Consider the following 21,461-nt stretch of genomic DNA (forward strand, 5'->3'; position numbering starts at 1 on the left):
TGGGGAGCCTTTTCACTCTGCTGCCTGGAACTGGAGAACACCAGAGAGGCCTGCCAGAACCATGGGCCAGGCTGCCGCACGCCCCGGTCCCCTGCAGACTCAGACTGCACCTCGCCTCTCCCAGCTGTTTTTCTCTGGCCAACGTCTGCGTGTGCTTGGTTCCGCCTCCGGGACTGTGCTGTTCCACCCTGGCAAGGAGCCCACCCCACAGGGTCCTGCAGGTTTTGGTCCCAGAGATAATACCAGAAGGATAGAGAAGGAGAGGAAAAGCAGAGAGAGAGAGCTTCAAGGTAAAAAAAAAAAGAAAAAAATGCACTTTTAATTTGGCTGGCCCACACCACTTAAGACGGGCTGTGCTGTGCTGCTGTTCCAATTCCCACAGCCCTGCCTGGCTGCAGCAGCTTCAGGTGTTCTTACAGAGGCAGGACAGAATGGGGTCAGTTTTACTAATGGTTTTGAAGTCTTTTTCTCTGGCTGTATCCCTTTCGTGGTGTACCCCTCCCCTGGCTGGCTCACTAAGTGTAATATTGGGGTTCAGGGTGCCCTCAGCTCCCCTGAGAGGATGCTTCTCCAGGTTCTTGATTTCCTGCCCTCTTAAGAATGAGAGAGGGAACCACAGTGCACTGTGCAGTAAATGCTGGACTTAAAAGTGTTTGTAGAGAGAAAGACGGCGTCCACGAAGGGAGTGTTCATGGAAGGGGACCCAAATGTGCACTCTGAAGGGGTGTGAAAGAAGGGGACTTTTAACCTGAGAGGAACTCCCACCTTCTCTAAAACCCCAGGCCAATGAAAGGAGTTCCTTAGAACTTCCGCTGGGGTGACTGACTCTTAGTTTCTTCCCGTGCCCATGAAATTTAAACATAAATCATTAAATCTCCCAGATGGAGAGAGATGGGAGGGGGGCATAGCACTAGGAAGTTCTTGCCCTGAAAACTATGCCCCTGTGTGGACCCGGAAAGAGAACACCTTCCCTCTTTCACCCCTCTGAACAGGAAAGCCCAACTTCTGTTGGAATTATGGATGTTGATTCTCTTTAACTACTTCCTGCTGAAATGGGGTGTAGAACGGGCACTGCAGTTGAGGTTTCCTCCAGAGGGGAGCACTTCAGGGGTGCAGGTTGATTTAAAGATCCACAATAGAGTTCATGAGCCAAGGACATCTGGGGTTCTAGTGGCAGGATTGTGACCTTATGGTTCTAGAAGAAACAAATGTGACAAGGTGGTTAAAGATTAGAGGCCCAGAGGCCAAAATATAGAGAATGGTTATAAATGAGCCTAGGAGAGAACAGAACCAGGTTCTTGAAGGTCTTTAGCCCTGTGTTTGATTGATTCCTGAGTTCTATGTTGAAAACAACACTTAACTCGTTTACAAAATAACAGCATTTTGCCTAGAAAGAGACAGGTTCCCTTCCCACTATGAAAACGATACTAAGTTTGAGAGATAGCAAAGTTGAGGGTTATAGTCCTGTTAATGCCAGGATATAAATTAGACTTATGTGTGGTTACTTCCCTGAGGATCTTGTTGGAAAAGCAGATATAGATTTTCTAATGGCTCACAGGTGGATGAAGGGTTGTCTCCTGGAACTTCAGGCTGAGGAGTGGAGGGTCTATGACTTTCCTCAGGAGGTATTCAAGGCTTCAGCCAAGTGTGATGAATCCATGAGTCTATTTCCACTACCTTAACTGCGGTTGGAGAGGACAGAATGACCAAAAATGGTCCTTCCTAGGATGGGCCTAGAGAGGGAGAGTCTGAGGGGAGAGAATTAACAAGCACCAAGTCTTCAGGGCAGGAGAGAAATACTGAGAAGGCCATGCAGTGTCCAGGAGAAGAATAACTTCCTGGACATCTATGGTCAGCTTTAGCCGGGGCTCTGTGAGGGTGATGGCTCATGCTGGTACTTGCTCCAGGCACCCTCAGTCCTGCCATTGGGTCATCTGGTCAGACACCTCAGGCCCTGAGAATCTTCATCCCCTGGGACAGTGTGCTTTCCAGTGATTCCCTGGGCACAGCAGGTATGGACAAATGGTGGTCCATTCCTCTGGGGCCAATTTCTTACAGAGTGTCCCTTCAGACTGCACTGGTAACAAGTTCTGCCAGACTGGAGGCTAACCCGAGCCTTTCCCTCATTTCAGCCCCTGGGGTCTGCTTGCCCAAAAGCCATGACTGAGCCTGATCTCTCCTGTTCCTTTCAGCCTGTTCTTTCTGGTCTGTATTATAAAACATCGAGGTTGCCTGGTTCAGTAATGATCCTAGACTCTGTTCTGGTCCCAAAGCCAGCTTCTGGAGCTTCCGCCTGATGTCTGCTGCTGAGTGAGTAATAAACTTGTGCTTTAGTATTAACTGACCCTCAGTGGAGTCTGGTGAAGGTGGGTGGGGGCATACTTGCTTAAGGCCTCCTGTAATTGCCCAAGGAAAGCTGCTGGATTGCTTTCTCTTCCCTTTGTGGACTACATTTTCCGCTCGGCAGAGGGTAATTTGGCCACGCTGTTTGGCAGAGAAAAATAAGCTGCTTCCTCCTTAAAGACCGTGTGCTAAATTGGTCCCTATTTTCTAGTAGACATTTTAGTGGGGACTTGAGCTTGGGAATAGAAGCACCCATCTGAAATCTAACACAAGTGATGCCCACACCCCGGTTAAAGAAATTATAGCCTCTTCCACCTGAGCTCTCCCCCAGGTGAAATGGGTACTAAACTGATTGCTGCGTTTGCAGCCGCTGCTGCGCCGGCCATAAGATTCCCCCACCCCAGCGGCTTTCAGTTGCCATGTTGACTCCACCAGAACCTTTTGTGAGGTTGGGCCACTCCCTAAGCTGCTGCCCACAAAGGGACCAGTGACTGGCAGGCAAATGTCCTAGGGAGCCTTTTTACCTGGCTGCCTGGGACTGGAGAACGCCGGAGAGGCCTTAGAGAACCATGGGACAGGCTGCCGCTCGCCCCAGTCCCCTGCAGGCTCAGGCTGTACCTCGCCTCTCCCTGCTGTTTTTCTCTGGGTGCACTGGGTTCCGCCCCCAGGGCTGTGCTGTTCCGGGCTGGCAAGGAGCCCACCCTACGGTCTCCTGCAGGTTTTAGTCCCAGAGATAATATTGGAAGGTTAGAGAAGGAGAGGGAAAGCAGATAGACAGCTTTGAGGTAAAAAACAAACACAAATAGAAAAAAACCCTGCACTTTTTATTTTATTTAATTTTTTTTGAGATGGAGTTTCACTCTTGTTACCCAGGCTGGAGTGCAATGGTGCGATCTCGGCTCAATGCAACCTCTGCCTCCTGGGTTCAGGCAATTCTCTTGCCTCAGCCTCCCAAGTAGCTGGGACTACAGGCATGCGCCACCAAAAACCCTGCACTTTTAATTCTGGCTGGCCCACGCTGCTTAAAACAGGCTGGGCTGCACTGCTGCTCCGGTTTCCACAGCCCTGCCTGGCTGCAGCCGATTCAGGTGTTCTTAAAGAGGCAGGACAGAATGGGGCCACTTTTACTAACAGTTTTGAAGTCTTTTTCTCTGGTTGTATCCCTTTCTGGTGTACCCCTCTCCTGGATGGCTTACTAAATGTAATGTTGGGGTTCAGTGGTTCAGGGTGCCTTCAGCTCCCCTGAGAGGACGTTTCTCCAGGTTCTTGATTTCCTACCCTCTCAAGAAAGAGGGGACCACGGTGCACTGTGCAGTAAATGCTGCACTCAAAAGTGTTTGTAGAAAGTGATTTATTTAGAGAGAGAAACAGAAGGAGAGAGAAGGAAACAGCTAACTCTCACACTGAGTCAGAGAATCCAGAAAGATGGAATCCAGGAGAGGAAAACAGCTTCCACACTGAGTGGAAGGGAATAGAGAGAGAGAGATGGAGTTTAGGAGGGGAAGACAGGCTTCCGTGAGAGAGTGTGGAAGGGGACTCCAGAGAGGAAATCCAGGAGGGAGAAAGATGGCTTCCACGAAGGGAGTGTTCATGGAAGGGGACCAGACATGGAGTCTGAAGGGGTGTAGAAGAAGGGGACTTTTAACCTGGGAGGAACGCCCACCTTCTGTAAGACCCCAGGCCAATGAAAGAAGTTCCTTAGAACTTCTGCTGGGGCGATTGACTCTTAGTTTCTTCCTGTGCCGGCAAAATTTAAACATAAACCGTTAAATCTCCCAGATGGAGATGGGAGGGGGGCATGGCACTAGGAAGTTTTGCCCTGAAAACTACACCCCCTTGTGGACCCAGAAAGACAATACCTTCCCTCAAGAGTTTGAGAGGAAAGAGGAAGACACTGGTCACTGAATGAGGAAGGAACAGCCTCTTCCTTGATTTCTTTTCCTACACCGCCCACACTTGCTCCATCCTGGATGAATTTGTAACATAAGTGATATACCCCAGCTTTACAAAATATATTTAAAAGCCTAACAGAGTTGCTCCCACTGTTAGTCTTTGCATAGTTATTAGTGTGGATGCTTTAGGAAAGAATATTAATTTTAATATTAACCTTAAGGCACAACTAAAAGATTAATTTTCTGCAAAAAGTTAACACATTCTATAATACTGTAGAAAATGTAATCTTATAGTTGTGACATATTGTAAGTGAAAAAAGCAAGATGTAGAACAATGTGAACATTATGATCCTATTTCTCCAAAAAAACTTCCTATTAATATTATATACACATGTAGTCATGTATATTCACTCCAAAATATTATCAGCTATACATAAATATTCTAACTACACCATTAACATTATTTTTAGTTTCTGTACATAAAATAAGAATAATTTTTAAGTTTCTAAATAAAGTATGATGCTTAAAATGACCTCTTTATGACACAAGATGTGCAAAAACAAGGCTATCATAATTTTTTCAAGAGATTCCCAAACCAAAATGTTCATGTTGTTTCGCAAGCTTCTTGATTTGCATAAAAGCATGCTTGTCACATTTCTATATTTTATTGAACTTCTATTAAGAATATATAATCCAGATGTTCCTTGATTTCAGAAAGCAATTTTTCTTGAATCTGAGCTTGTTTACATTACAAGAGATTCTTTTTTTAATAAAAGAATCAAAGTCATGTTACTTTAAAGCACAAATTCCTCTGTGAATTTATGATTTTATTAAAAGTAAAGTTGCAGCTCCTCAGATGTACCCATCATGAAAATATATTAGGCGTCCGCATTATTTGCTTGTAAAATACAGTGACTAGATTTATGTTCAAAAATCTCGGAGGCAGTCACGCCTTCAGTGTCCCAAGAGTGAGCAGCCCACCTGTACGTTTTCTGTTGACCAAGGAAAAGAAATGCTATTCCAAGCAATGCTTTTTCCATCATCCCTCAGACTCTCAAAAGTTGTAGTTTCTTATTGGTAATTTTTAGATGACATCTTTAACTGCAGATTGAATTTCTGGATATCGCTTTCCTAATAGATTCATGTGAGTTTAACTTATGTAAAAATTCTTTATCAAATATGAAAATGGTTGAAATAGAAAATTAAAAGAAGTAACATTTTTCTTAATATTTGTGCTGTGTTTTGAAAAACTCACTCCAGTAGACTCTGTTGGTGACAGGGGCAGCAGGGAGATAATTCAAGAATGTATTGGTCTAGGCCAGACATAAAAGTCTTCAGTCCTGCAAGAACAAAGAAACTTGGAGAGAAAGTGGAGAAAATGATAGATAGAGATTTTCCCATTCTGCTTCCTTCCTGGCAGAGCCTGCCTCTACTGTAGAAGCCTAGAAAGCCAGATAGACAAAGAACCTCAGTGACTGTGAGACCCAGTCCTTACCAAGGAACCAGCAGGGAGGCTGCTGATGGTAGTGGCAGGAAGCGTATCCCTAGGAAAGATTTTCCACGCTGATAAGAAGATAGAGGAATTCAAGAAAGAACCCTGTCCTTTTGGCTTCTGGATATTGTTAAGGGAGAACGTAATGCTTATTGCTACATTTCTATGTTGCTGAAGCAGAAGATCAAAGCATTTGTAGAAAAGTTATCCCAGAGTTCCAGTGGTTTCAACAGCTAAACTAACCCTGGAAACAGCCTGACTCCTGAATCTTTTTTTATGAGTGATGACCAAAGTCCTTGATGTTTAAACAACTTGTAGTCAGGTTTGCCATTTCTTGCCGCAAAGTAATGTAACCAAAACAGAGTGGATGGATTAAACATGATAATATTCAGTAGGTAAAATCTATCTTTCTTGATCATTGACAAATTATAGATAATGATGAAAAGAAGGAAGTCTAAGTTGATTCCCAAGAAACTTAGGTCAAAGGGCTTCGGGGTGATATGATGTACTAAATAGAGGAATACAAATACAGAAAAAGTAGAGAAGGCAGGAGAGACAAGAATGACTAATAAAGTTTGGGATCTATTGGGATAAGTTTGTATTTGTGGTTGTTGGGTCTTTCAGGTGACTGTGTAGTAGGCTCAGTCCTAGACTCTAGTCCTAGAGTCTAGGGTATAGTCCTAGAGCTCAGACATTAAATGAATGAAGATACACAGTAGATAAGAAGGCAAGCTTTGATGTTTAGTTGGCTCCTAGAGTATTTTTGTTTCTAAATTTTTAGCGTAGACTTCTTGTTTTATCATGACTCATCTCTCTAAAGGCCTATGGTACAGTCTCTCCTTGAAAATGTCATAGGTACCTTAAATTCAACATGACCACACCTAAGCATCTAACTTCCCCCTCACCTACTGATCTCTTTTTATTCCCACATGTCATATATAAGATTATGCTAGTAGTGCATATTTTCTGAAAAGGGCAGTGGGCAAGGAGAAACCTCTTGGAAACACGGTGCTTAAAGTATGAACAGAGGAAGTGGTTCTCATGAAGAAACCCAGAAGGAACAAGAAAGATCAAAATTGACTCAGAAATGTTCAGTAGAAGCCAACAAATTGAATTTCACAGGAGAACTGGTCCATAGTGTGAAGTGTCGCTTAAGAAGTTCAGTGAAATACAAGCTTATAAGTCAGGTTCAAGAAACGATCTGCCACTGCCTCACACAGAGGCATTCAATCATTAAAGTCATTTTAGAAGGGATAATATTCACAGAAAACTACTTTGTAATATGAAAACTATAAATGCATTATACAATCACATATTTTGTGCTTTGATAATTAACTGAAATAAAAAAGATTTGAGAGCATTTTTGAGGAAAATGAGCAGAGTGAAATCAGAGTGCAGAATGTATTTTCTCCAATATTCAACAAAGCTACAAATTATACTTTTTTTTAATAAATGAGGCAACCACCAAGAGCAACTAAATGTAAAGATATTCAACCCTTTACTAAAAATATTTTTTTTAAAGGCAGAGCAAAATACCAAAAATTTCCTAGGGGGTTGTTGCCATTCTCAGCCCCACTTGTACATCCTGGAGGTAATACCAGAAAAAGAAGATGAGTCAAGGAAAACCTCACTAACAATTTCAAATTTGAAAAAGAGAAAAAAAGTTAGCAAAGGAATAAGTAGACAACTCTGGGAAACATCTCAGAATTCTCAAGATTAGAAGCTTCCTCCAAAGATTCCAAGATCTCAGCAGACACAGTAACCAAGGTCTTAGTATTTGGAGTCTGTCTATTTTTGGTCTTTTAAATCAGAAATCAAAGCAAATGAGAAAGGAAAGTGATTGTAAGCAAACAAAGCTGCTTAACCCCAGCAGTTAAACAGGGACTTCATAGAACCAATACCAAAAGAGAAGATACATAAGACAAGATCCTGTGAGGATGAAGGGAGGTGGAGACTCTTCCCAACTGTGGAGTATTAACCACAGACCCAAACCTGTAACTGTTCATTTATTTTCCTTCTTCTGTCCTAACCAAATGCTAGAACTAGAGTCTCACAAGAGACAGCTATAATTCAGGATTAAATTCAGGCTCCAGAGCTCAATGCCCAATAAGGGACCAGCCTGAAGCTCTAGATGGTCCTGTATCCCCTTTGCCACCTCCAACCAAAACAGATACACAACCATTAAGTGGAGATAATTCTGGTGCAGGTTATTCAACAAGAGACGCCCAACCTAATTTTAGCCTTAGTACACTCTAACCTTTGCCCTCATCACCCTCACACAACATTATCTCATTTGTAAAATAAAAATTATTTTGGGGAAACATTAATTATACCAACTTCCTCTAGAGTCTTGCCTAAGGATTAAAATAAGATAACTTATATAAAAATACGAACTATGCAGAGGCTAGAGCACTGACACAAGAATTTGCTTCTGTCGTTTTTTTTTTTTTTTTTTTGTATTTGAAAAATATGTTTACATCTTTTTCTAGGCTAATAGTCTTATAAAAGCACAATATGTAACTGAACTGCCCTCTCACACTGGTTTCTCTTCACCTTATGAAAGCGTGTCAAGAAATGTCTAAAGCAACAGTACATTGGATACTCAAGATGCATATGTGTTTTCACTGAGATTCTTTGGCTTTAAAAAAAATTGTCTTATACAATATTGTATTTGAAAATTGGTTTGTTAATACAGTTTAATTTGACATTATGGGGCTTCATCATATTTTAACAAAACTTCAGTGCTGACTTTGCAATTGCTTCATTTTCTGTTAAATATAGCGAACATATAATTTGTCCGGCTTACCTGGTAACAATATTGCCCTCAGCTGTTTGGTAATTGGGTAGATATTTATTGGAACATCCCATACTCTCTATGTAAACACTTGATATTACTAGCTATTCATAACTGCAGCTTGGCATGTTCATGAAATTAAACAAAGTAATTAATTTGGTTTCAGGCATAAAACAAGAAAATATGCAGGGCTGTTGAAGCAACATGCACATGTGAAAACTCACAGAATTATTATAATAACAGAGTGCATGGCCTGCAGTAATAAAGTAATTTTTAAATTATTTTGTCAAAGAAAGACATTTAATTTATCATAAGTAGCCTTAAAGATACAAATTTTAATATTTCTTCCTTTCATTATCAGGCTACTTTCCATATTTATTGGCTATAATCATTCTGTTAGTAGAATCTCAAACTTAGCTAGTAAATGCAAGAAGCATCATTTTTTACGTGTGAAAATCTCCTTATTCCACCAGGATAAAACCTCTAATAAGATATTATCATTCAAAACAACCTGTTATCTAGGGTGAACATTATGGGAGAAGAACAATGATGAAAATAATAAAAGATAAAATGATAGAAGAAATAGGGGGAAAACAGCTTCTCTATTCTCTAAACATAACCTGGCTTAGGCACCTGGCTTCATACCTTGGTCAATCTATCAGTAACTAAAGGATGCTATCATTTGAAATGTGCTTTAACATCTTTATATGAAAAATACTGTCTAGCATGGATGGGCAATAGAGGATTCTAATAAACTTTTATGGAGTCTTATGAGAAGGGAATTCAAATGGTTCATGGAAAATGGAATTAAAATATTAAAATACAGAAACTTTTTTTTTTAACATAAGCTCCAAGTTTAAAATACTTTTGTAAGTGATAACACCAGCCATTTAGTTCATCCCTAAAGAACTGAGGGTACTGGGGAATGGCAATTATTAAAAAGTCAGTAAACAACAGATGCTGGAGAGGATGTGGAAAAATAGGAACACTTCTAGACTGTTGGTGGTAGTGTAAATTAGTTCAACCATTGTGGAAGACAGTGTGGTGATTCCTCAAGGATTTAGAACTAGAAATACCATTTGTCACAGCAATCCCATTACTTGGTATATATATCTAAAGGATTATAAATCATTCCACTATAAAGATGCATGCACATGTATGTTTATTGCAGCACTATTCACAATAGCAAAGTCTTGGAACCAACCCAAATGTTCATTAATGATAGACTGGATAAAAAAATGTGGCACATATACACCATGGAATACTCTGCAGTCATTAAAAAAAATGAGTTTATGTCCTTTGCAGGGACATGAATGAAGCTGGAAACTATCATTCTCAGCAAACTAACTAACACAGTAACAGAAAACCAAACACCTCATGATCTCACTCATAAGTGGGAGTTGAACAATAAGAACACATGGGCCGGGCGCGGTGGCTCACGCCTGTAATCCCAGCACTTTGGGAGGCCGAGGTGGGTGGATCACGAGGTCAAGAGATCGAGACCATCCTGGTCAACATGGTGAAACCCCATCTCTACTAAAAAAATACAAAAAATTAGCTGGGCATGGTGGCGCATGCCTGTAATCCCAGCTACTCAGGAGACTGAGGCAGGAGAATTGCCTGAACCCAGGAGGTGGAGGTTGCGGTGAGCCAAGATTGCACCATTGCACTCCAGCCTGGGTAACAAGAGCGAAACTCCGTCTCAAAGAAAAAAAGAACACACGAACACAGGGAGGGGAACATTACACACTGGGGTGATATAATAAAAAAAGAACTGAGGGTACCGGGAATTTATATCAATGCAGTCTTTTTTTTACATTATTAACTGAAGAAAAATGAGTGCTCTTTACAGAGTTTTTAACATGACCAAACAAAAAGAAGTCAGAAGGAGTCAAGCCAGGACTTTAAGATGAATGCCCCATGATTTCCCATCAAAACTCTTGCAAAACTGCCCTTGTTTGATGAGAAGAATCAGCAAAAGTATTGTCATGGTGGAGGAATCTATAGTGTAGCATTCCTGGGTGTTTTTCTGCTAAAGCTTTGGCTAACTTTCTCAAAACAGTGTCATAATAGGCAGGTGTTATCATTCTTTGGCCTTCCAGAAAGTCAACAAGCAAAATGTTCTCAGCATCTCAAAAATTGTTGCTGTGATCTTTGCTCTTGACCAGTCCATGTTTGCTTTGACTTGGCCACTTCCACCTCTTGGTAGCCATTGCTTTGATTGCACTTTGTCTTCAGGATTGTACTGATAAAGCTGTGTTTCATCTCCTGTTACAAATTTTCAAAGACAGTTTTCAGAATCTTAATCCCACTTGTTTCAAATCTCCATTGAAAACCTGGTTCTTGTCTGCAGCAGCTCTGGGCACAACAATTTGGGTACTGATCAAGTGGAGAGTTAGCTTAACTTTAACTTTTTAGTCAGAATTGTACACGATGAATCAAGTGGCTATTGTTCCTACTGGTAATCATCAGTCCTCTTCAATTATGGCATGAAGAAGATTAATTTTTTTCTCACAAATTGCTGTTGATAGTCTGCTGCTGTTGACTTCATTTTCAACATCATCTCATCCATTCTTAAAATGAGCTCTATATTTGTAAACTGCTGATTTACTTGGGCCATTGTCACCAGAAACTTTCTGTGAGCATCAGTGATTTTATCAGTCCTCTACCCAACCGTCATCATAAATTTGATGTTTGTTCTTACTTCAATTTTAGCAGAATTTATGTTGCTCTAAGAGATACTCTTTTCAATTGATGTCTTATCCTTCTTCGTACTTCAAACTAGATCCTATGTAGCATGTTACAAGTTAGTACAAGTTTATTTTGGCACAAAGAAAATTTGAAATCCATGCATTGTTTTTTATAATACACATTTTCCATGAACTTTTTGAAGACCCCCTCTTATATGCTACACTTTGATTTACCATTCTCAGATAATTACAATATAATAAACAATTATAATAACATAACCACACTGAATGTAAATTAATCTCTCACAATTCCAAACATTCCTCAGAATCTTGAAATATAATCCTGTTATACTTGCTACAAAAGAATCCCAGCTAAATTGTGCATATTGGTAAAAGGCTGGATAACAGAGCATTTAATATTCATTAAAACTAAAAAAAGCAATTAAAGCTCTACATTAAGAAACAATTTTACATTGAGAAAATGAACAAGCAAAAGGTAAATAACATAAATTTATATATCAACTGCTAAAATTGCATTTATTAATAAAGAATCAACTTATGCCTTCTATACTTTGTACATTTTAGAAATATTTGTTGATAACAGGAAAGACAGCAGAAGGAAAGAGGGAGAAAGAAAAGAGGCAATTCAGAGGTGAAATGGATTATAGGAACCACCTTTTGATTATATATATATATTTCCTATCATGTACTTTTCTTTTTTTTTTTTTCCAGCAGCATCTTTGAAGTCAACTCTTGAGATCAGTAAGCCTTTAATTTTTTTTTTCTTTTTGATATATTTTTGGAAAGGCTGATATTGGTTGTTCCTTTATATGTATAGTGCTTCTCTCAGAAGCTCTTGTAAAGCAGGCCTGGTGGTGGTGAACTCTCTAAGTACTTGTTTGTTCACAAAAGATTTAATTTTTCCTTTGATTATAAAGCTTAGTTTGGCTGGATAGGAAATTCTGGGTTGAAAGTTCTTTTCTTTATGGATGTTAAATATTGGTCCCCACTCTTTTCTGGCTTGTAGGGTTTCTGCTGAGAGATCTGCTGTAAGTCTGATAGGTTTCCCTTTATGGGTAACCTGACCTTTCTCTCTGACTGCTCTTAGTATTTTCTCCTTCATTTCAACTCTAATAAATCTGGCAATTATGTGCCTTGGGGTTGATCTTCTTGAAGAATTTCTTTGTAGTGTTCTCTGTATTACCTGGAGTTGAATATTACCCTGCGTTGCCAGGTTGGGAAAGTTTTCCTGAATGATATCCTGAAGAGTATTTTCCAACTTGGATTCATTCTCTTCATCACATTCAGGTACACCTATCAAACGTAAATTAGGTCTTTTCACATAGTCCCATATTTCCTGGAGACTTTGCTCATTCCTTTTCATCCTTTTTTCTCCAATCTTGTCTTCTCGTTTCATTTCACTGAGCTGGTTCTCGACTTCTGATATCCTTTCTTCTACTTGATCAATTCGACTGTTTAAACTTGTGCATGCTTCGCGAAGTTCTTGTGTTGTGTTTTTCAGCTCCATCAATTCACTTATATTCCTCTCTAAATTGTCCATTCTCGTTAACATTTTGTCAAACCTTTTTTCAAGGTTCTTAGTTTCTTTGCATTGGGTTAGAACAAGTTCTTTTAATTCACAGAAGTTTCTTATCACCCACGTTTTGAAACCTGCTTCTGTTATTGGAACACACTCGTAATCTATTAAGCCTTGTTCCGTTACTGATGAGGAATTGCGATCCCCTGTAGAGGGAGAGGCATTCTGATTTTGAGTATTCTCTGCCTTTTTACGCGGATTTCTTCCCTTCATTATATGTTTATCCGTTTGTTGTCTTTGTAATTACCGACTTTCTAACTAGGTCTCTGAGCAGACGTCCAACTTGTTGATTCCCAGCGCCGAAATCTGAGCAATCCACTGCACCGGCCAAAATAGCGGTGTTAAGATTGATGGTGCTTTTCTGCCCGGGAATCTACGGACTCTGCACCAAAAACTGGCGCACTAAGACACCAGCAAAACCGCCGCGCCGGCCACAAGAGTTGCCCTGGCGACACGTGGGACTCCTCTGCTGGGAATCTCCTGGTCCGTGAGCAACAAATACTCGTCTGAAAGTGTGGCGTCCTCTCATTCTCTGTGCCTTCACTGGGAGCTACGAGCCTGAGCTGCTAGTGATCAGCCATCTTGGATCTCTCTCCCTCATGTACTTTTAAAAAAATAATTTTTTGTCATCTTCGATAAGAGACTAGAGAGAGACCCTGTCTCAAAAAGGAAGAGTGAGAGAGAGAGAGAGATCAAAATAACTCCTAACAACCTACAAGTTTTAATTCATGGAACACCAAAAAAGCTAGTCATCCTAAATGCTTTACTTAATGAAGCTAAAAAAACAGAGAGGGACCCTTGCTAAACAATAGAAAGGAAGATAGAAAAGCTATGGAGGAATTAAGGTGGCTTTCACTTTTTAAATCTCCCTCTGGGAACTACCTTTCCCCTCTCTCCACCTCAAAGAAGTTTAATATGTTTCTCCCTATTTTGGCTTCTCACCTCACCAATTGTTTGTTCATTTAAAACTCAGAAATTCTTGAGAGGTAGGAAGTGGGGCTGATGATACAGTTTCCATGCGAAAGGCCATAAGAATGTTTTTGTCCCACTCTACAGAGTCAGTCATTGTGACTCATGACTGAGTTAACCCACATCATTAACTGGAGGTTGCTACTCAGCCTCTGTTTCCACAGCTCTCTTCTTTCTTCTCTCATTTCTCCTGGGCTGAAGCTGCCAGATGAGGCAGAGAAATCCATGTTATAGTTTCCTTTGAACCCATCAATAGTGAACATGAAGTTTAGAGAAATCTATAGCTCAAAAAGTGTTTACTGTCACTACCACCATTTCTAAACACACACACACACACGCACACACCAAGCTGAATGAATGAATTTCTTAAATATGACAACCATAAATCCTTAGTAGCATATCTACCTTCATAAAATTATCATAAAGTTCTAAAGTTTGACATGACAATGTGGTCTCCAATTACAGCCAAAAACCTGCCTAGTTTTTTGGAGTATGTTATGGCTGTTATTACTGTCTGTTTGGTACTGTTAAAACCTCTCTATTGAGAATAAAAAGCTAAATTCATCAACACCATTTCTTTTACAACAATGTATTTTGTTATATTAATCTAAATGAATTATTTCATTACACCATTAGAATATTGCCTATCTGTGTAATTCATGGTTCTAGTCAAAATCAAGAGCCAAAATACACAGAAAATGTGGTGAAGGAAAGTTTCACTTATAGGTTTTTTTTCCCCCTATACCATAGTAAAGTTTGGATTCTGTTTATATCACATCTTCCCATAGACACTTTACCAAACCCAAGGTACATTGAAAACTTTTGGTAGGACTCAAGCCTGCTCAACTGATGTCACATTTACAAAGCACTACTAACAAGTCCGCTTTCTGGAGTTTGCCAAATTTCCACAAATAAGAGAATCAGAACTGCTACTATAATTAAAATTCATCCAAATTTCTTCCTCACTTCATCCTCTATTAACATCAGCTCCATTTGGGTACTTAACAGCACTATATCCAACCACATCAACCATAGTCTAAAGAAGACTACTGAAAAATTTAAACTAGCTTCATCCTACAGAATGGATTCTAACTTATCACCAAGAAAATAGTTCTTATTCAAAACTTTATCAGAGAAGGGGTACTTGATATGACAGAGCGGCCAGTGGGAATCACCAAATGGTGAATTAGTCAAAAGAATTCTCTGTTTTTCCTCGTAATTTCAGCCTATCATTTAACCTCTTCCTGCCTCTGTTCCCCAGATTATAAAGTGCTTAGAACAGCTAGAGATCCTCCATAGCTATGGTACGGTATATAACTATGATACCTTGTTATGGTACAGGAAGCTATAAGAACAATTCAGACAACAAAGAATAATATTTTTGTAAAAGAGAGCAGTAAATAAGTCAATCTAAATAATTTCCTATTTGAATTAATTTTTAAAGATAGATTCCAAGACATTCTAATTAAAGATTTCTATTCCTTCAGTCTTTTCCTATACTCAATGTTTATTTTGTTATTAAAATCTTGCTAAGAAAGTGATGAGTATATACTTTTCTCAATTACAAACCAGAACTACTGCATATTTCCATTTAGTTATATTGCACATCTTGGCCACAGTTGGGTAGTGGGGTGGGAAAAATAAATTGAGAGAAGAAAAGGAATGGGGAGATGTTTTGCAAGACATTAAAGAGATATCAAGAATAAAAGAATAGTGTAAATAAGTTTAAATGACATCGTTTCACAGAAGTAAAAGTAAAACTTGATTTTATTGAAAAAGAGTCAGGATATAAACAATACAGAGCATTATACGACATGTCTGTTACATGAGTATCTTATTACCCTATGTGTTGTGCTAGTAAAATTGCATCAGAAATATAATCAGAAGCAGCTCTTGAATAGAGAAATGTCCTCTCTAACCCATTTAAAATGAGAGCATAATCTTCAGGCATCATGTGACATCATCAGAATATTTTGCGTGACCATTTCTTAGGCTCTCCTTCTCTAACTGATTAGAGCAAATGTTTATATGTAGCAGAGCTGTATAAACCAGATTCTTAATAGGAAAAGACACAAATCCCTTTCTGATTGGAAACTCTGATTCCAGTTTATACGTAACCAGTCTTATGTTGCTTGTCTCTTTGAATAGTAGTGTCTTTCCTTAACTGCCATGAAACAAATAAGGTTCACGCACAGGTTTAATTTGGCATCAAGCCCCATCTTAGTCCCTGTGCCTGTTTATTGCATGTCTGCAGTTGTGATTGTCCTGCTTCTTCCACAGTTAGGCAATAGAGCCAGTCTGTCATCAGCCTTGCTTTGCCTTTATTTTGTGCTTCCCATTTTTATTGATGAGCTTATACTTGTCCCGCCGATTAAGTAAAAATACGTTTTCTTTATAATTTAAAGACTACGTTCCCCAAAAAAGTCTCTGAGTTTTCCTTTAATCACTATTTTTCATTTAAAAGTTCATGAATAAATAACCCATTCAAATGCTAATATGCCTGATGTACAAAGTCAATACGATTCTACTTAACTTTTTTACATATATTCTTTTTTTTCCCACTATAGCTTAAGACTTAAAATAAAATACTAAATGATGACTGATTCTCATAGTGTCTTGCTAGAAAAGTAGCAACTATTTCCTAAATGTTGGTGTGTCTAGTTGCTCAAATTTTACCTGCTAATAAGACTAGGAACAAAAATCTTTCAAACTTTTAGGCTAGCTCTCAGTAGTCTCTGGAGGTAAGAGGTGAAGTCAAGTAGTACCATTCTTTCTTAATATTATCATTCTCAAATAATCAAATGTGATCTTTCACCCAGCCAAAAATTCTTTCTTTCTTCAAACTCCAGTTGTTCACGATTTTTAAAAAAAATCTCACTTTCTTATGTATTTATTCTATTTATTCATTCATTTATTCCATAGTTATTCAATAGATACTTATTGAGCATTTATTGGGTACCAGATACATAGAACTTTAAAAGAAAAGATTACTGGATATAGACTCAGAAGATTGTTCAGAGCTAAGTACCAGGCTATCTGCCCTCTTCACACCACGCTGTGTGTCAGCCTTACATATCTCCTGGAATGCATCATAGGAACAAGTAGATTTTTTGCACCTTGGGTTACCTGACAGTGCAAAGAAATGGATTTCATAAAGCATGTGCCCAGAGTGCCTGGGTTCAAATAATCATTTTTCCACTTTTAGCGGTATGACCTCAGAAAACATGTTAACTCTGTGACTTTGTCTGTAAAATAAAAAAAAAAATAGTTGTTACCTTGTAAGTTTTTATTCAACTGAGTCAATATCTGTAAGGTACTAAGTAACAGTGCCTGCTACAGAGCAACCTGTATGTTTTGTGAAGTAAATGAAAACAATTAAATTACACATGTTATGAAAATTGAATGAATTAGTACATATGTAAAAATATTTAGATCTGTGCTCAAGTGCTAAAAAGAGGTTGGTGATAATTACTGTTACTGAATAGCCTGTTTCTGGGAAGCCCTGGCCTCTTCTGTCAGAATTCTTACTCATATTCCACCCTTCAAGATGCTGCCTCCCAATCGTGATTGGCCCAACTGAGGAGAAAGCACCTGATCAAAGGCAGATGCTCTGCCATGAGTAACTGGACTAATTCAATTGTCCCTCTCTGTACTTTCCATTGAGGATATAATGAATAAGGCAGCCAGACAGTAAGAGCTAGAGTGAATATTCACACAGAGAAACCAGTGGGGACTGGGAAAGTAGCTGAGTCATATTTTCTGCAGAAAATGCGAAGGAATCCCTGGACCTCCTTTGATGACTCAGCCACATTGCTGAATCTTGAGTCATCTTCCTATCTCTGAACTGTGATCCAGTCACCTGGACACTCCAGCGTACTGTGGTTTCTGCTTGTCCCATAAGACTTAGTGCCCTGCCTTCTCTTTTCAGTTTCCCTGAATCATGGTCAAGTGGCTAAGCTTCCTCTCTTTCTTATATCCCCTCTATGTTCATCATAGTCCACCCTAATGTGTGGATATTCCTTGCAATTTAAAGAGCCTCCTCTGTATATCATAGGGAGATAAGAGGTACAGAGTAAGTTCAAAAGATGGCTCTCAATTTTGTCTTGACCTCAGAATCCCCTGTACTGATTTTTCAAATGCAGAGCCAGGCCCTACCACCCAGATGTGAATTCGATAGGCTGGACCAAAACCCAGAAATTACTAATGTACATCACAGACTGAGAACTATTGAAGATAGTCAAAGAATGGTGTAGGCTAGGCGAGGAGAAAAAAAGAGTACAAAAGAGAAATGTTGTCCAATGCTTAAGGATAACACAATTCTGTGGTCTCCTCATTGATAATGTGTGGATGGACACTTTTCCAGCATGTAAGATAATTTTTCTAGAACATATAGTAGTCATTCACAATCCTCACTGACACCCTGTTGGACCTGGAATAAAGCTCAAACTCTGTAATGCAGCATTCAGGCTCTCCATAAAGCACTTTGCTGCTCCATTAAATAACTTCCTTCTATACCCTTACATTCTGGTCATACCTACCTGCCTTTTGGTCATTCTTGAGCATTCTGTATGCTGTTATACTTCCATGTCTTTAATTCTTGCTAGTCTCCCAAGCTAAATTGTCTTTCTCATTCTTTCTGTCCACCTGACACTAACAATTACAAAAGTAGTAACAATTTACAGAACACAATATGCTTTTCTCAAACATTGTCACATCTCTTCCCCACAACAGCAACTTTGAGAAACAGATATGCTCTTTATTTCAACTTTTTGATCCAGAAACTGAAGCTCACACAAATTAGGTGACATACCCAGTGCCTGATATATAATAGAAAGTTGATTTTAAAAATGGCCAGAAGTAGGAAACTGAACCAAGTCTTTGAACATCAAAGTCCAAGATTTCTTTTGCTTGTTTTGCTTTGCTTTAATTAATACATACCCTAATTCCTGAGGCTGCAACTTTAATCTTTCAAAACTCAGTTCCAAAGACATGCCATGAAATCTTCCATAATGCACCTAAATATAGCACTTAGCTTATAATGATTAATAATGTTAGCTACCATTTTTGAATTTTCAGTACATACCAAGCCCTATACCGAGGACTTTAGACACTATCATAGGGCCACTTTACCAGGGAGGAGACAGTGGCTTTGAGAAATGGAACAACTTGCCCAAAGTTACACAGCTAACACATGGCAGAACCAGGCCATGGATTACAGCACTCATGTGCTTGACCCTCATGCAATGCCCCCTTCTTCCCCTGCCCATTATTTTATTTTGCTCATTTTAAGGTTAATTATTAACATGCATTTCTCCTCTCCACCCTAAAACTCTTTGGGTTTAAAAACCTTCTCATATCCCACCAACCTCCAACATACACACACATAGATATCCAGGGTGCTTTAACTATGTAATAAATATCTAGCAAAGTTATTAATTTGAGTCTAACAAGAATGAGACAGAAATCCTTGAGAACCAAATGCCCAGAAGAAGTAGATCCAATTTAACTGAATATATCTCTGTTTATCTGAATTGTCATTATACCTCACTGAATTCATCTAGAACAAAATATTTCATGAAGACCATTGCATCATCAGGTATTCCTCCACTCTGCCTGCCTCATGAGGTTCAAATGAGATAAGGTAAGGGAATTCACTTAGGAAAGTAGAAAGTGTTGATAAATTTGTATCTCCCCCTCAGTTTATCCTGCTCCACAAGAAAGTCATGGACACTGACAAGCATACTTCTAAGAAGATGTTCACCTCAGAATTTGGTTTATTTCTCAGTATTGTATATGTTTTCCAAAGCCAGGTAGTGTCCTGACTCACTTTATGCCAACCATAATTAGAGCAAATAATATGAAAAGTAAATGGATCCAGGAATCGCAGTTTTTCCAGACTACCAATGAATAAATTCTATTCTCATCTTTCTGAAACACACTTCTGCCAGGCTTCTGACAGAAGTCACACCTGTTTCTGTATTTTTTGTTCTTGAAGGTTTTTTGCCATTTGACTCACTGATACTGTTCAACCTTTCTTTACTCATCTTACTTACATTATTTTGACCTGTTTCCCTTGATGATTTTCACTACTTCCAAACCTGTCTGGCTTACAGGTGGTTCTCATTGCAACCCATTTAAGAATATCAACAGTGGTTTAGCTACAGTGACTCTGTTCACCCAAACAGCTTGTGACAGTCCATGCACAGATTTTTATCTCTTTACATAAAACTCCATCAGTGTTGCAGGCTCAGACACAGAACTTTAAAACCATATGTTTCAGATATTCGAGGGTTTTTTCCCCTTAGGGTTTGTGAATAGAAGAGAGATATCACATCCTCCTCATTCTTTCACTGCCAAAAGTTTCATTCACACAACCTGAAGTCATTTGAGCATGAGTTTCCATGATGTCTTATTTTCAAGTATTGTTAGCAATTCTGTCTAAATTTATAAAGATTGCAATACATGCTCACATATGAGGAACACTCAGTGAATCACTCTTGTCCAAGAACATTTAGCATTTTACATTTGTCCATTTTAATAACATTTCAGCTGCCACTGTTATAAAACATTTAAAACACTTAGAATATGGCCTCTCTGCAGTGTTTTCACTGGTGATAAAAACCCAAGTCATTTTTTAACCCAATGTGCTACAAATAGGGTATTTCAATTGTATGAATCCCACTCAGATTTTCAGGACTGCTTTACTCTAAATACTTTGTATTATGACTAGCATGATTATATCAGCTTCCCTTTATTAGTTTCTACATATAACTTATTAGCTAAACTGTATTACATACACACTGAGTATCAGGACCTCTGCTATGCATGTTCCACATACAATCTCATTTCATAGTAGATGAATACTATTATTAAACTTCAACAGATAGAGAAATTGAGGCCTAAAGAGATTTTTTAAATCTTCTAAGGAACTCATCTAGTAACTGTGGAGCTGAGATTTGAACTTAGGTGTGTCTTGACTCCAAAACCCAAGGTTTTAACCACATGAGCCACTTCCAAAGGACTAACTTGCAATACACATGATGAACATTCAGTCCTGATCAGGGTTCACAGGACATTACTGACTGGGTTTTCTTTATGCACAACCCATGTAATAGTCAAACTAATGCATATTTGTGCATAACCCATGTTTGGTTTATGTGCAACCCATGTAATAGTCAAACGCCATTTAGCAACTGCTGTGTCTGACCTTGGGCCTCCTGATGAAATTGGAAAGAACCTGAAATCAGTGATATCCTGCTCCAACCAAATTATATTGAAAGGGTTTTCCAGAACCCACTCTTTGTAATCATCAGTTCAGTCTCTCCATTGCCTTCTTTTAAATTATTTTAGCCAGTATCCTGCAGCTATGCAGTAAAAAACTGCCCAGGTTTTAGGGTCCTTAAAAATAAATTTCCATGTCAATTCTTTTCACTCTCTTTCCCCTACCCCACATAAAAAATACCTCCCAAATTCCTAATTCTCCTAGCCAGAGGAATAGGGAATTGCATAACAATTTGCAATATATCTTTCCAAGTACCCTTTTCGGGGTCTTTGACATTTTGTGGAGTGACTATGTAAGAGCAAAGTCGTGTCTCTGAAACTGTTTTCTGCTGTGGAGTGACAGGTAATTTAAGATTTTAAAAAACTTTTGCCCTAGATAATACTTCAAAATCCAGCCTCACAT

At 39.0% G+C, this 21,461-nt stretch overlaps 1 protein-coding gene across 1 annotated transcript in view; it reads left to right on the forward strand.

The window, feature by feature from the left end:
* Nucleotides 1–2,229: 2,229 nt before the first annotated feature.
* The window catches only part of CDIN1 (CDAN1 interacting nuclease 1), a 410,017-nt gene continuing 390,785 nt past the window's right edge, over nucleotides 2,230–21,461 (forward strand). Inside the window, exon 1 of the mRNA XM_021674836.2 lies at nucleotides 2,230–2,310. The gene's annotated coding sequence lies outside the window, so the exon portion shown is untranslated. The remainder of the gene's footprint in view (nucleotides 2,311–21,461) is intronic.

This window comes from Aotus nancymaae, unplaced genomic scaffold (genome assembly GCF_030222135.1).
Source record: "Aotus nancymaae isolate 86718 unplaced genomic scaffold, 86718_ANA_hifiasm-v0.15.2.pri h1tg000011l, whole genome shotgun sequence".
In the NCBI taxonomy this organism is placed as follows: Eukaryota; Metazoa; Chordata; class Mammalia; order Primates; family Aotidae; genus Aotus; species Aotus nancymaae.